The sequence below is a fragment of the Callospermophilus lateralis genome, chromosome 10, assembly GCF_048772815.1.
Source record: "Callospermophilus lateralis isolate mCalLat2 chromosome 10, mCalLat2.hap1, whole genome shotgun sequence".
In the NCBI taxonomy this organism is placed as follows: Eukaryota; Metazoa; Chordata; class Mammalia; order Rodentia; family Sciuridae; genus Callospermophilus; species Callospermophilus lateralis.
Window position 1 is genome coordinate 24,499,404 of NC_135314.1, and position 14,303 is coordinate 24,513,706.

The following is a 14,303-nucleotide window of genomic DNA, read 5'->3' on the forward strand; positions in this document are numbered from 1 at the left end:
ATTTAAGACCCTAAAGGTTTCCAAGATCATTGAGTGAAATTTGAAAAACAGTTAACACAAAAGAGCAGGAGGTAGTCCTGTGCTGGATGCATAATTAAAACTTTTCTTGGAGAGAAAGAAAAATTAATTCTTTTCATTTGCAGCAATGAACTTATTTTTTTTCCCCCAAGTCTTAAAGTCACCAACCAGAAGTTTAGCTATTTTGCTAAAAGCTTTCTACATATTTAGTAACTTAATGATAGACACTAAAATATTTGCCAGGAGAATATGCCAACTTTTCTCACAGCCCAAATATGGGTGCTTCATAGATGGTACTAGACATTTACCTTAGTCCAGAAGCACTTTTATATGTGGAAATAGCTTCTTTTGGTCATAAAATGTCATTTGGGGTGTGCTTTGGAGTTTGTTTCTTTATCTCACCACCGTGTTTTCAGTTAGAAAGACAAGTTGTACCTCCCTATCTCCAATCTAGATCCTTAGTTCAGCTGCTAGTCTACTCAGATAATTTGGTGTCATGATTTTGATTATATTGCCTACTTATTATAATCAATCACCTTTGAGTAATAATTTTTTTTTAAATTAGCTCTAAATTGAAATTAACCTTAAAAAACTCAAATAAAATAGCAATTAACCTTAAATTGTTGATAAGGTTTATTTGTGAAGGGAAAAGGCATTTTTATGCAGTTGCACAGTTAATTTATAAAGTGGCAGTTGATAAGTAACTATAGCTTGTCTTAAAAATGACAACTTTAGGGCTGGGAATGTGGCTCAAGCGGTAGCACGCTTGCCTGGCATGTGTGCGGCCCGGGTTCGATCCTCAGTACCACATACAAACAGGGATGTTGTGTCCGCCGAAAACTAAATAATAAATATTAAAAATTCTCTCTCCTTCTCCCTCTCCTCTCTCTCTCTCTTTAAAAAAATGACAACTTTATTGAGTAGAACTAAAAATTTTACACCAAAATAGATATTTTTTCATAGATACTTTGTTGTTGTTTCCTAGTTTGTATCTTTATAAAACACTGCATTAGAAGTCCAGACCAAATTTCATAATATTAAAAAAAAATCTTCTTGAGTCTGTTATAATTCCTTTTGTTTGGAGGAGTTTTCAAAATAATTGCAATTAGAGTGCATAATCAAGTCAGTGAATTTTCATCTATATGAACAATTTCATTGTAATATTGGAGAAAATGACATGTGTTGTGGTTCTCTTACCTTCTCATCTGGTTATTATGTCAATGAGTTGAGCAAATGTGAAATGACATCTCCTCTACTTTTACTGAAATATGTTAAAACAACATATCTCAGTAATGTAGAATAAGGAAACAATTTAGGACAGCAAAGTTTTACAACATTAACCCAGAAAACCCTTTCATTTGTGAGATTATTTGAGGTGATTTATTGCCACAATTGTCTCCATAATTATCGCCTTCTAAGTAATGGTGATTAATGATTACTTCCTAAAACCTTATGTAAGGGAATACGATTCATTAAATCCATTTTGAACACATCTAGAGGTAGATGGGAGTAGTTTGTTCCCCCAAATAGAAGTTTACAGGAATTTTTATTCAACTTAACACAAAAATGAAACAAATAGAACTCTTTATGCCCTGTGTTAACAAGTTTTAAAGAAATACTTTCTAAAAACAAAGAGGAATGAATGTTGAATATCAGCAAGAGTTAGAAGGTAATGAGAAAATTAAGAACATGCAGAAAAGTATCTAAACACACTAATTATTTCTTTAAATAATACAAAGAACAAAATGAAGATCTGCATTTGGAACAGCAGCAGCTACTGCAGAATGAAACCTGCTGGGAAACTGAGAAGGCATTTGGGTGGTGCTCAGCTTGCATTATGAGGCAGCAGTTCATCTGGTTTGCTTTAGACTCAGGGCATTAATAGGTGTGCTTTCTAAAAAGTGAAGCCTGTTTGAAATTTAATTAGAAGTGTGGAAACTCTACAAGGAATATTTATATCAGCTAATGCTCTATAATAGATATAAAAGAAAAGAAAAATACTTCATTTCCTTTTTGACAACAAGTGAAAATAAAAATGTTCTCTAGGAATGCTTTCCCAGAAATATTTAAAATGAATACAGATAATGCAAATTCAATAGATGGTTCTTTGGGAAACATGAATATATTACAGTAGTAATAATAATCATGTGTGTGTGTGTGTGCGCGCTTAAGTGATTGAGGTAGGGTGCAAACCCTGAGTGAGTGAATTAGAAAGCACTACTCATCTGCATTTGTAGAGAAAAATTGGCTTGGTTCAATGTTAAGGTTATAGTAAGAGACCAACATGAACTAGATAAACCCACTTCAAGCTTTGCAACAAAGCTATTTTGTTACTGAAGTGAGAAATTCCAAACCTGTTTTGGAACAGGAATGAAGTTTGGCTCTACAGAGGACATGGAGCTAAGGGAGGGCAGCAGCTGGGTAGAGGAACAAGGCCTCTGTGTTGGAGGTCCTGGGAGCGTGACCACAAGGACTCCAGGAAGGTCAGAGGGAAAATTTTATTTCACAATTTCATTAGTGTCACTCTGAATTAATTTTTATTCAGGTAGAAGAGAGCTATGTTGCACAAAGAACTAGGGCAGGATACTTCTTCACATGGATTGGTTTTCATTAATATTCTTTTATTGTTTTTAAATAACTAGAGTACAAATAAAACCAAATTTCACTTATAAAGGCCTAAATTTGGAAGGAAGAAAGCTGAAAAGAAGAAACTTCCAAACGGTTGGTGGGCAGGTGAGATTGGGTGGGGAAGACGAAATCTTGGATGACACAGTCTAATTTCCCAGTGAGCAAATCAGCTTATAAAAAACTCAGGATTAGAGAAAATATAAATTATAATAGGTTAAGAGTGGGAAAAGTATAAGCTTAGGATCTGAAAAAATTAATTAAAAAGGTGGTCTGTAACTTTGGCTGTTTCCTGCTATTCCATGCAACTTACTTGCAATATTAACAGAGAGAAATGGCTTCAGTTTCTTAGGAGGAGCAATTTCTTTTCACTGTGTTCTGTAGAACATGGGAGAGAGTTTTATGATTAGTAGTTATTACTTTGTATTAATCTTCATTTTTCTTTTAAAATGCAAATGCCCAAGAAATATATATGTTATATTAAGTCCCATTGGTGGGAGGATGGGCTTAATTTTGCCAAGGATGAGTCATAGAATTAGTAAAAGAATGGTTTATAATTTAGCTTTCCTTTATGCAGATTTTACTAATTCTATTTTTCTGCCTATATTGGTTGCTTATATTGGAAAAAGAAATGAAATATATGTAACCCATGAATAAAGTTATTTAACTATATTATAATCTTAGATGCTAGGGGCTCTGGGACATGTTTATAGTTACTCACTTAATCCTTATAGTCCACATTATCAATAAACCTTCTCTTTTATCAGGCAAAGACGGATAATTTTTGTGAGCATACTTTTTAACTAGATCAAGTTCACTATTAGTCCATTCAAGGAAGCCATTTTCAAAGAGATGCAACATCCACAGAGAATCATTTAGTTTGCTCTTTGGCTGGTCTCAAGGTGGGGTAATTGTGTTTATTTAAGATATGGACTCAGATATACCTGCAGTAAATAGTCTTTAGTTTTGGTAATGGGTATTTATACTTGACGTTGACACCTCACTCATTAAATGTTTTTACCTTCTTTGTCTCTCATGTCTATTGCTTTATGTTCTTGAAAGTGCAGCTTGTCTACTTCATTAACATTTTAATTCTTAGAACCAAAAGAAGCATTTTACTGCAGGACATTACTCATATGTGTTGGTTTTCTTTAATATTCTTTTTTGTTTTTTAATACTTACTGTACAAATAAAAAACAAATTACTTTAGAAAAACAAACCCCATAAACCCATAGCAAATAGAAGAGTCGGACTGAGATATAATGAGCTTTGACAACACTAAACCATGAGTCAAAATATAATCTGTATTTATTTTTAGTGGTGAATATTACTTTTATATTTATTTTTTAAAGTTGAGGTCATGTGATACATACAAAAGAGGGAAAATGTCAGATTTAATGGGTTATGCATAGTTCATGCTTTTCTGTAGTGGGTTTGAAATTTGTTGCATGCATAGTTTTTTACTGTTATCTCAGAGGACAAAATTACTAGTTCTTCCCTAAGATACCCAAATATTCCAAAAGAACATACAGCATGCCAGCGTGTTTCTTCTGTCTGGTCTTTGCTAAGGATGTTTAATGTCCCCAGAAGCCTTGAAGATGCTCATCAGTTCTCTATTTTATGTTCTACTCAAGCAGTCCTTTGTTGTGACTCTCCTCCAGTTAAAGGAGAAAAGATGGGGTTTCTTATTTTAATTGGTCAATGGGGAAATCCCTGCCGTGTGGCAAATCTCTTTTTCATTGCTGAACACAATTTTTGCTTTTCTGTGTTTCTATCCTCATGTCTGGAGTGTGAGATATTTTATCTAGGACAGAGAATAAGAAAGACATTCTAATAGTCAACAGAGCAGAGTACTGATTCAACTTGTATTAATTTTTCTAGATACCACATTGGGAGCTGAAAAACCACAGATTCAGGTTTTTAAAAAAGGATAGGAAGTACTGTGTATACATAAGATACTCTACCTCCCCAAATCTCTAAAATAATTACAAAAATAAGAAAAGGGAAAGGGGAAGGAAAGCACTGAATGTATAGAATAAAAAGCTTTAGAAGCCTTCTACCTGAGGTGAAATGATATCATGGGTTGCCAAAGTGGTAATTCGTCTACCTCAGCTATAGAGTAGAAACCAAAATTTGATTTTATATGCAACAGAGAGGTTAGTTCCTCTTAAATGAATGCATTTTAGAATTTAAATCAGAAAGTTAAAGGAGCTACCACCCATATAAAATTAAAATATATAGGGGTTGGGCCTGAGGCTCAGCGATAGCACACTTGCCTGGCATGTGTGAGAAACTAGGTTCAATTCTCAGAACCACACATAAATAAATAAAATAAAGGTCTATCAACAACTAGAAAAATATTTTTTTTTAAAAAAAATTGGAATATAAAACAGTTGTATTATTAGCTATCTCCTCCTCTTATCCTATTTTCTTAGGCTGAAAAATTTTCCATTGGTGCTTTATTGTCAACTATATTGTATAAAACAAAATGGTTTCACTTTCAGTAAGACTTGAACATAACTATGGACTGTTTCTAATATTTTAACATAAAGTTCAACGCAATATTTTTGTAGCTAATTTTAAAAAATCTTACATTTTGCTAAGAATTTTGGTAATTGACTGAAAACTTAAACTTATATTCTAAAATGAGAATATAAGTCAAGCTTTAAACTTCTAGGCTTGATATACACTTATGCATGACTATAACATTTAAAGTTAATTTAATACAAATACCATTTATTGTTATTTGCTTTTTCAGTGGAAGAGTAGTTCTCTTAGGCTCCAGCATATTTTTAGTAGCTATAGATGTATTTAAGACTTCAATTTTTACTTGTTTCTTTCCTTTCTATGTTGTAAAATTCTCTTTTAAGTTTTTCAAGTATTGTTTCTTGAGAAAATGTATTCCTTAACTTTCCCTGTGCAGATATGAATTATAACATTATCATCAATGCCCTTGCAACTGGAACACAGAAAGTCACACAGGCAAATGTACAAGAAAATAGGCTTGCTTTCTCCCCGTGAAGACAATAAAGGATTTCTATTAGACAGTAAAAACCTAAAGTTAGAAATTTATTGGACAGAGGACAGAGGGCAATCTGTGGTTATGTTGGGATTTTCAAAATTTATTTAAAATTTACCACAATTTTTACGTGGCATTTATAAAGGAAAATATCATCTTTACTCTATGAAGTCATGAATACTATTTTATAGAGTGTGTTGGGGGAATTATGGTTTAAATTTTGAATTAATGCAGAAAAACTAAGGACAGCTAACATAAAACAGTGTTATGTTTATGCAGACTTATTTAGCCAAAATATGGCATTTATCTGAGGTAATATTTACACAGCACAAGCAGTCAGAAGAAAATTTCTTTTCCGTAGGATCTTCATAACATAGTGTCCTAAGAGACAGCTATTAAACTACATACAAGCACTATTTACTTTTAACTTTCTTTCTCATTAACCCACTCCTTAACACTGCTTAGCATTCTAGAGAAGGCTAGAAAATATTTGCTTTGCTCTCATTTTCATTTGAATTATCATAAATAGTCCATTTATAGAACTGAGTAAATGTATTCTTTAACTCTTTTCAGTATTGAATCCTGATCATAACTTTCTTTCAGGGAAAGAGATGTTACATAGGGCCACTAAATAACTGATGCTACATATTAGTTATATAAAAATGAAAGAAAATGGCCAGCAGATGTTTGCTATGAATATCCTTAGAATTCTTAATTTAATGAAATATTTTAAATAACTGAAATAAAGATTAAAGTGTAAAGATTTAAATGTAGTAAGATCAGATGCTGTATGCACCACTAAATTTATGTGTTATCTTGTTTGCAAACTTTGAAGTTCAGAGGCTGTCTAAGAAGACATGTGAAATTATATTTGCTAGCGTGATTACAGATTTTACAAATGACAATGACACAGGTCAATAGAAATTGGCAAATGCAGCGTACTCCAACAATGCTAATAATAATACATGTGTTTTCTAAATCAATTTCTTTTTACGAAGGGTAGTGTAAATAGGTAACTGAAAATTTTAGGCATGTGTATCACAGCACTTTCATGGTAATGCTCAAAAAGATGCACAAAGAAAAAAACAACAACTAATTTCTATATTGGTGCAATATTTTTGTTTTATGCAAACTCCTCAAAATATGCACTAAATCATGTCATTGCAGATAGGAAACAGCCACTAAAAATGGGGTCATTGTAGTAAAGATGATGATCAGAGGACACCTACCAGGCATTGTGGACTTACTGAAATTGAATGTTCAAACCTACAAGTTTTTCCTCTCTACAAAACAAGATTTTGCATCTAGAGGTTAAGATGCTGGTTTTAAAAAGGCCAAATATTTTGTCTGATATGTGGATGTTGATCCATAATGGCAGGGGGTGGTGGGGCTGGGGAAGAATTGAGAAACTTTGGATTGGGCAGAGGGCAGTGAGGGGAGGGGAGGGGGGTGTGGGGGTGGGAAGGATGGTGGAATAAGAGGGACATTGTTACCCTATGTACATGTATGATTGAATGAATGGTGTACTCTGCATCATGTACAGCCAGAGAAATGAGAAGTTGTGCTCCATTTGTGTACGATGACTTGAAATGCATTCTGCTGTCATATATAACTAATTAGAACAAATAAAACAATTTTTAAAAATATGCCACCTATATATTGGGAGATTGAATTTGATTCAGTAAAAATATACTGTCTACTTTATTTAGATTTTTAAAAGTTCATGAAATAAAAATGATAACATTGTACTTAAACACTTTCAAAGAATCTTAGGAGAGGAAAATGTTCAGTTACTAATTGAGTTATCTATTAAAGTTCAGCAATGCAGCCTAATTTGGAGCAGTCTACATTTCTTTTTTTCTTTTTCTTTTTTGCAATGTTGAGGATTGAACCTAGGGCCTCTTGCATCCTAGCCAAATGCTGGAACACTGAGCTACATTTCTAGCCCCTGAACTTGCTTAAATTCATCAATAGTCTTCTGGGTTTAAAGCAGTTATATTATTTTTATGTGCACAGTCAGGCAAACTAAGTAAACCAAATGTTGCCTTTTTAAAGTTACTTTAACTACTAGTTAAGGATCATTTGCAATTAGTTGAGTGTACAAACATAATAACACTTGTTCTTGCTTATATAGCAATTACTTGTGTGTAACGAGAGACTTGCAAATTTGTAAAATAATGCTTTTCTTCTAGAGGAAAAAATTTCTTTGGAATTAATGTATTTAAGAGACTTCCTTGTCAATAAATAGTGCAATGTGATTTTACCTACTCTTTGACTAAATCAAAATGAATTCTATGTAAATCAACTTTGAAAGAATAAACTGCAGAAGCATTAGTACATTCCCAAATAAAAGCAGTTTATTTGTTGCTTGTCCAATGTATTCTTTTGAGAAAATTTTATTTCTTCATAGTTCTGTTTCTGTGATTCCTGTATCTTATGCAACAGGAAGTTTATCTACAAAAATTTCCCTATTGACACTGAAGATAAATTGGAGATAATTTGTTTTAAAGGGGATTCTTTATCTCTTGAAAATATTCATACCAGAATTGCTTTGAATAATAATGTACACTTGATGTCATTTAAACCCAGAAAGCTTACACATTTTGAAGATTAAAAGTTATTTCCAAGATCATTTTAAACTGTGCTTTTCAAACTTTAATGCATATACAGATCCCTGAGGGATATTGTTAAAATGCAAGAATAATTCAGGAGCTCTGGAAGGGGGCTGAAGATTCTGCATTTCTAACCAGCTCCCAGAAGCTGCTGACCTTGAGACCATACTTTGAGTTATGGGACCTAAAACATCTTTACTAATGTAGTGATTCTTAGGGTGATCTGATCATTATAAAGTTCTTTATTGCAGCAAGATACATACTGCCTGTCTCTGACAGTGGATTTCTTTTTCTATATTAATAATTCCTGAAAGGCTCAGAAGAAGGAAACCAGCTATATTAATATCTGGATTTAAAGTGACTTAGTTTTCATACACACACACTATTCCTTTCTGTCTTTTAGGACAAATTTATCCTGATTTGTGAACCTGGTTAAGACATTGAAAATCGCTGGGTTTCAGTTTTCTCCTCTGTGGGATGAATTGTGGAATACAAGGCTGAGTCTCCGGTGAACATACCAATATATTTGCTGTATAAATAAGACAATCAATTTCAGCTTTTGATTTTGTGATTTTATAAATCAAGGTGGGTGTTTTGAAAACTGGAGCATAAGTTTTTGATATTATTAATAAAATGTGATTGCATTTGGGACTTGTATATACCAGGTGAAGAGAAACAATTTGGGTCGGAATACATTAAAATTACATTTTCAAATGATAGTATTCTTTCAGGTCATTGATTCCCCAAATCCTAAGAAGGGCTTCAGTGTTTATTTTGTTCTAACTGACTTATCTTAGGAAAAATATACATTTTCATGCATGGTCTACTTGGGACTGGTTATTTATAGCAGAAAGATAGTTTCCATACCCTTTATTTCATTGACCATTTCCTGAGTAATTTACAAAGTACAAAGGAAGTATATTAACCCATTAGATATCATATTTTCTCTCCATGTATTTGTTCTTATTTTTGGCCTTAGTTTTCAGAGACTAAGTACTTTCAAGCTTTATAGAAAACTTACTACCTGCTCTTAGTTATAGACTATAGTGACTAAACCAGATAATGGAGAACATAATTGAAAAAAAAAACAGTGTAAAAATTTCAAAATGCAATATTCTTGACATAGGATCATGCTAACCATATAACTAAAAATAAAGTCCTTTCCATAAATTGGCAAACTCTATGACTCTTATATTTTTATACCTTCAAGTTATATTTCTGAGAAATTTCTGAGTGTTCTAACTCAAGAGCTTCTGAGGACAAATTTTCAGGTTGATTTTTTTTTTTTTGGCATGGAGATATTTTCAGGGTAAACAGTGTAGGAAGCAAAAGTGTTGCGAGGGCAAAATAATCGGCAATGGAAAGTGACACTGGGCATTTGCTCCATCTCCTGTTTCTAACTGTCCAGAACTGAGCCCTGGGTTATGGATGTGCCATCTCTGGCAGGTTTAGCAAGGCAAGGAGAAGAGAGTACATGAGAAGCATTTCCTGGGGTTTCACAAGTAAGAATTTGGATTTAAGGGGAATCATTTTTAAAGAAAAAGTTTTCTCAGGGTGGAAATTCAGCTAGTTAGAATTCGTAAGAACAAACTTTTTGCTAAATGGCCATCATCTTTGGAATCTCCCAAAGAGCATTCCCCGTTTTTTGGCTCCCTTGGCTTCTCTCCCAGGCCCCAGGTATTTAACTGGTTATAATTTTTGGGGGGGAGGGGGGTGCTTGGGTATTTGAACTCAGGGCCTCATGAATGCCGAGCAAGTACTTTACCACTGAGCCACATCCACAGTCCACTAAATATTTTTAATATTATCTTTAACTTATATAAGTTATATATCTTTAATTTATATAACTTAACTTATATTTATCTTCATAAATATAACTTCATAGTCTAGGAAAATAAAAAGGAAACACAATTTGAGGAAGAAGATGGTCAAGCCTTTCAAAGAGAAAATACAGAGCTGTGCAGAGACAAATATAAGTTAGCCGTCTATGGGTCTCTTTGCTACTATTAGCGAAAGGTAACTTCTAGAAAAAGTTGGCAAGGAATTTCCTTTCCAGCCTCAAATAGAAGACCCTGAAATGCAAAAAGACTGTGAGTGGCTACTCCTTTACCTTTCAAATCTTTGTTGCCCTCTTGAGCAAAGTGGTTTTGGGATTGGAATAATAGAATCATGCTATGACTTTGAAAAAATTCACAGAATAATCTCAAACTGTGCACTCCTAATGCCAATTTTAAGAGAAATTAAATTAGAGGTTTCTATGTGATATTATTTTAAGGGGTGCTTTTTGCTAAATACATCTGCAGTTAAGTACTGTGATCTTTAGAAATACCTTGCCTGGATTACTATTTTCTTTTTTAGTTGATTTGATTTTTCGGTGAGATACTCCTCTGTCCTCAGCAGCCATGACCCTCCAAGCTGTCCCTCAACCCTTTCTCAGGCTGTCATGGGGGCACTGAGTGACAAAAGCTGAAGAACAGGGAAGATTTTGAACAGATGTGGAATTTAGAGAAGGAGCCCACCTCTCCTGAGACTGTCCACACCCTGGAAATTATATTAAGAAAAGGGTTGTATGGTTAAGAGGACTAAGGAGCCGCCACATCTGGCGATCCCCCACATCCCTGTCCAGTAAAGGAAAACTCAACTCAGACTAGCTCAAAGACTCACTGTCATGTGATGGTCCTTTCTTAAACTTGAAAAGTGAATTAACATATAATTATCAGTTTGAAAATTAAGTAAGGCTGACAGATATTGTTAGGAGTAATAAGAGACATACCCGATTGTCTCAGATTGAGAATTCTGAATTATTTCAGACATGATTTCCAAAATCTTGGTGGCCTTTGACAGAGTTGATCACACTGTTCTTAATGAGACTTTTTTTTTTTTTCCTTTTTTGAATTCTTTGACATTATCTTGGCTTTTTGGCTCTCTCTGGCCACTAACTTTGCATATCTTCCCTTTGTTGCCTTTTCTTGCTGGGTCTTTTCTTCTTCCCATGATACCCCACATATTCTCATACAGCCATCTCACCTCATGCACAATATGTTTTTATCCACTTCTCACCCTTCAAGATTGCAGCAGGTTTTATTGCTTCATGCAAATGACTCCCAGTTCCACAGCTCAGCTCCCTAACTCCACCAAAACTCTAGCTACACTTCCAACTGCCTGCTAGACATCATTATTTGCATGTTCCACAGTTTCTTTTAACTAAAAATTTCTCGAAACAGATTTATCACCTTCCTCCACAAAACAACTTATTATTCCTAAATATCCAATTTCTGCCAAATATAACACTTTTCTCCTATTGACTCAGAGTAAAAAATATGGAGGTTTGTTGGAGTCCTTCATCTCTGTTTAATTAGGTATTTTATTCTTCTGTCTCATTGTTTTAATTCTGCCTATCACTTCTTCAGTTCACATCTTTATACTCCTCCATTTTTGTTCAAGGGCTGTTTGAGTTTCTGCTCATGCACTTCATTTACACACATCAGGGGATTTAGAATCTATAAAGCAAAAATTGTGCCTTTCCCCTTTTTAAGCTGGGGTAACAAGTATTTGTCTTAAGTTTAGCAGATGCTAAATAGATATTTGTTAAATTGATTATTTTACTATTACCAACTCCATATTATAGGGATAATAAGAATAATAAAACATAAAAATAATATACAAACTTGGTCATTAAAAAAACCCACCAAAATAAAAGAAATATTTCTTTACTGATTTGATTTGAATGAGTCTTGGCTAGCCAACATAAGTTCAAATATATAATGGAATTTCTTTAAATTATTTGCCTTACAGTGAGACAAATCCTGTTTCACAAGATCGACTTTAATAATTTAAATGTTTCTTTGGATTTTAGACTTGAAAGCTAAGTATATGTGGGTGGAAAAGGATGACTCTGACTGGAGTTGATAGGATTAAGAAACAACCCAGCTGAGTAAGCTTTTGTGGCTGCAATTCACTTAAAATGCAAAGGGTAGACAGTTGTATAACTAATACTAGAGACAGAGACCAATTTTAAATGTAGGAGAGGGGTTTAGACTACTAAATACCACCTTGCTTATGCATTTAGAAATAATTTTACTTGTCTTTGAAACAAGAATTAAAGATAAATTCACTTTGAAGCATTCAATGAAACTAGTGTGATGACCAAGTATCTTTATTCTTCATCTAAATGAAAATCACATGATAACACCAGGATTGGCAAAAACAAATGAAAAGGCCCTTGGGTATTATAATTGCCAAGATGTGGGCTTCTTATTATTCTGGTCATCTTTTGCATCTGGCAGTAGCTTATTGTGAACCTCTGCCTTCCCTAGTATGGATCATCTTAAGTCAGAGAGTTCCAGCACTTCAGGTCCAGTGTTATCCAGTTAAGATTCTGGACCAGGGTAGCAGAACATTTAAGCCTCATTGTCATCCATAGGTGGGAATTAGGCCCAGTCTCCTTTGTGTCATCTCCCTGGTCATTATCCCCCTCTCATCTTTATTTTATTTCCTCTTCAGCTTAGATTCCATGAATTAATTTATATTTTTGAATGAGAGTAAAATCAAGCCCAGAGAAAAACAAAATACTGTATTTTTAAAAAGAAATTACATATCTATTACCAATTTAAATATCTCTTAGAAACAGGCAAAATTGGTTTGCTAGTCTGTCTTCAATCATGTTTTTCTGGCAAAAATACCATCCCTGCATCTACCTAAATATCTCCTTTCTCTAAGCATGTGCCTAAGCACAGCTACAGAAAACCATGAACTCAGCAGATTACTGCTCTCATAAGTTCCTTAGCTGTACCCTTAACATTGTCCTGTGACTAAAGCTACCCTAGAAAGAGGCACTATGGAGAAGTGACTTTTCCTATCCATTTAATACTATTGATACTCTGTGATCATATTTACTCTGTGCATATATTACATTTGCATTGATAATCAAAGGATGAAACTAGCAATAAAGCATAACATTAGAAGGAAGAGAGAGTAGTTAAGGGTGTCAGTTCATCAACAACTGCTGAGAAGTCAAATAAAATAACTGGAGAACAATCCCTGAATTTAACCAGGTGAAGGTCATTGGTCATTAACTGAGAAAGGTTTGGGAATGCAAGGGAGTAAATACCAATTTTTCAAGATATTTGACTTTTTCTGATTAATATATGAAATTTCTCCTTTATGTGGAGAATAGAAATAAGGCTATAAAAATAGAAATTGAATATGGATTTAGAAATAGAAATAGAAGTAGTTAGAATGTGGAGTCAATATGATGCTTAGTCTTTATCATTACTATTTACTATTACACATTTAAATGTACATGTGAAGAATTAAATAAAGGATGCAGGTTGAATGATTTGGAAAAAAGGAAGTTTGCTAATAAATTTCTTGAGAAGAGCAGAAGGAATACGATTGGGAGGCAAGGAGTGGAAGAGTGGACATTTGTAAGAAAGATACTTAATTCATTGTTTCAGGAGAATAGAAGAGAAAATGAATGTAGGTGCATGAATCTATGAGCAAGCATCTAGATTTGGTGAAGGTAAGTAAAGAAAATTCATATAGTGATTTCTATGTGCTCTGTGGAGCTAACCAACTTACATTCAGAAGTTTGAGGTGAACAGAAACGTTTTGAAATATTCCTGCACAGAATGGGAGTTGAGAGTTGACCAGTGGTATATCAGACTACTGGACAATGTTAAGGGTCCAGTTAAGGAACTTCTGATGGTAGTGGTCTGCTGAGCATGAAAGCAGATGTGTTAGATGCAGGGGCAGTATTTTGCCAGAGAGATGTGATCAAAGACAGAAAAGCAAGACAACTTTGCCTGTTTTTAGAGAGCTATTAAAATTGGCACAGATGCATCATTTTAGAAAAACAATACAGAATTTTATTTTTCTCTAACTGACCTTGATTTCACTTCCAAACTCCATGTAATCCAGAGGCAGAAAAATTTTATTAAACTATATTTTTTACTATCATTGTGTTTTATGGTGTGTTTGTGCCTCTATTTCTTGCTAAATTAACTTTGAAAGTAGCAAATTTCAAGGCA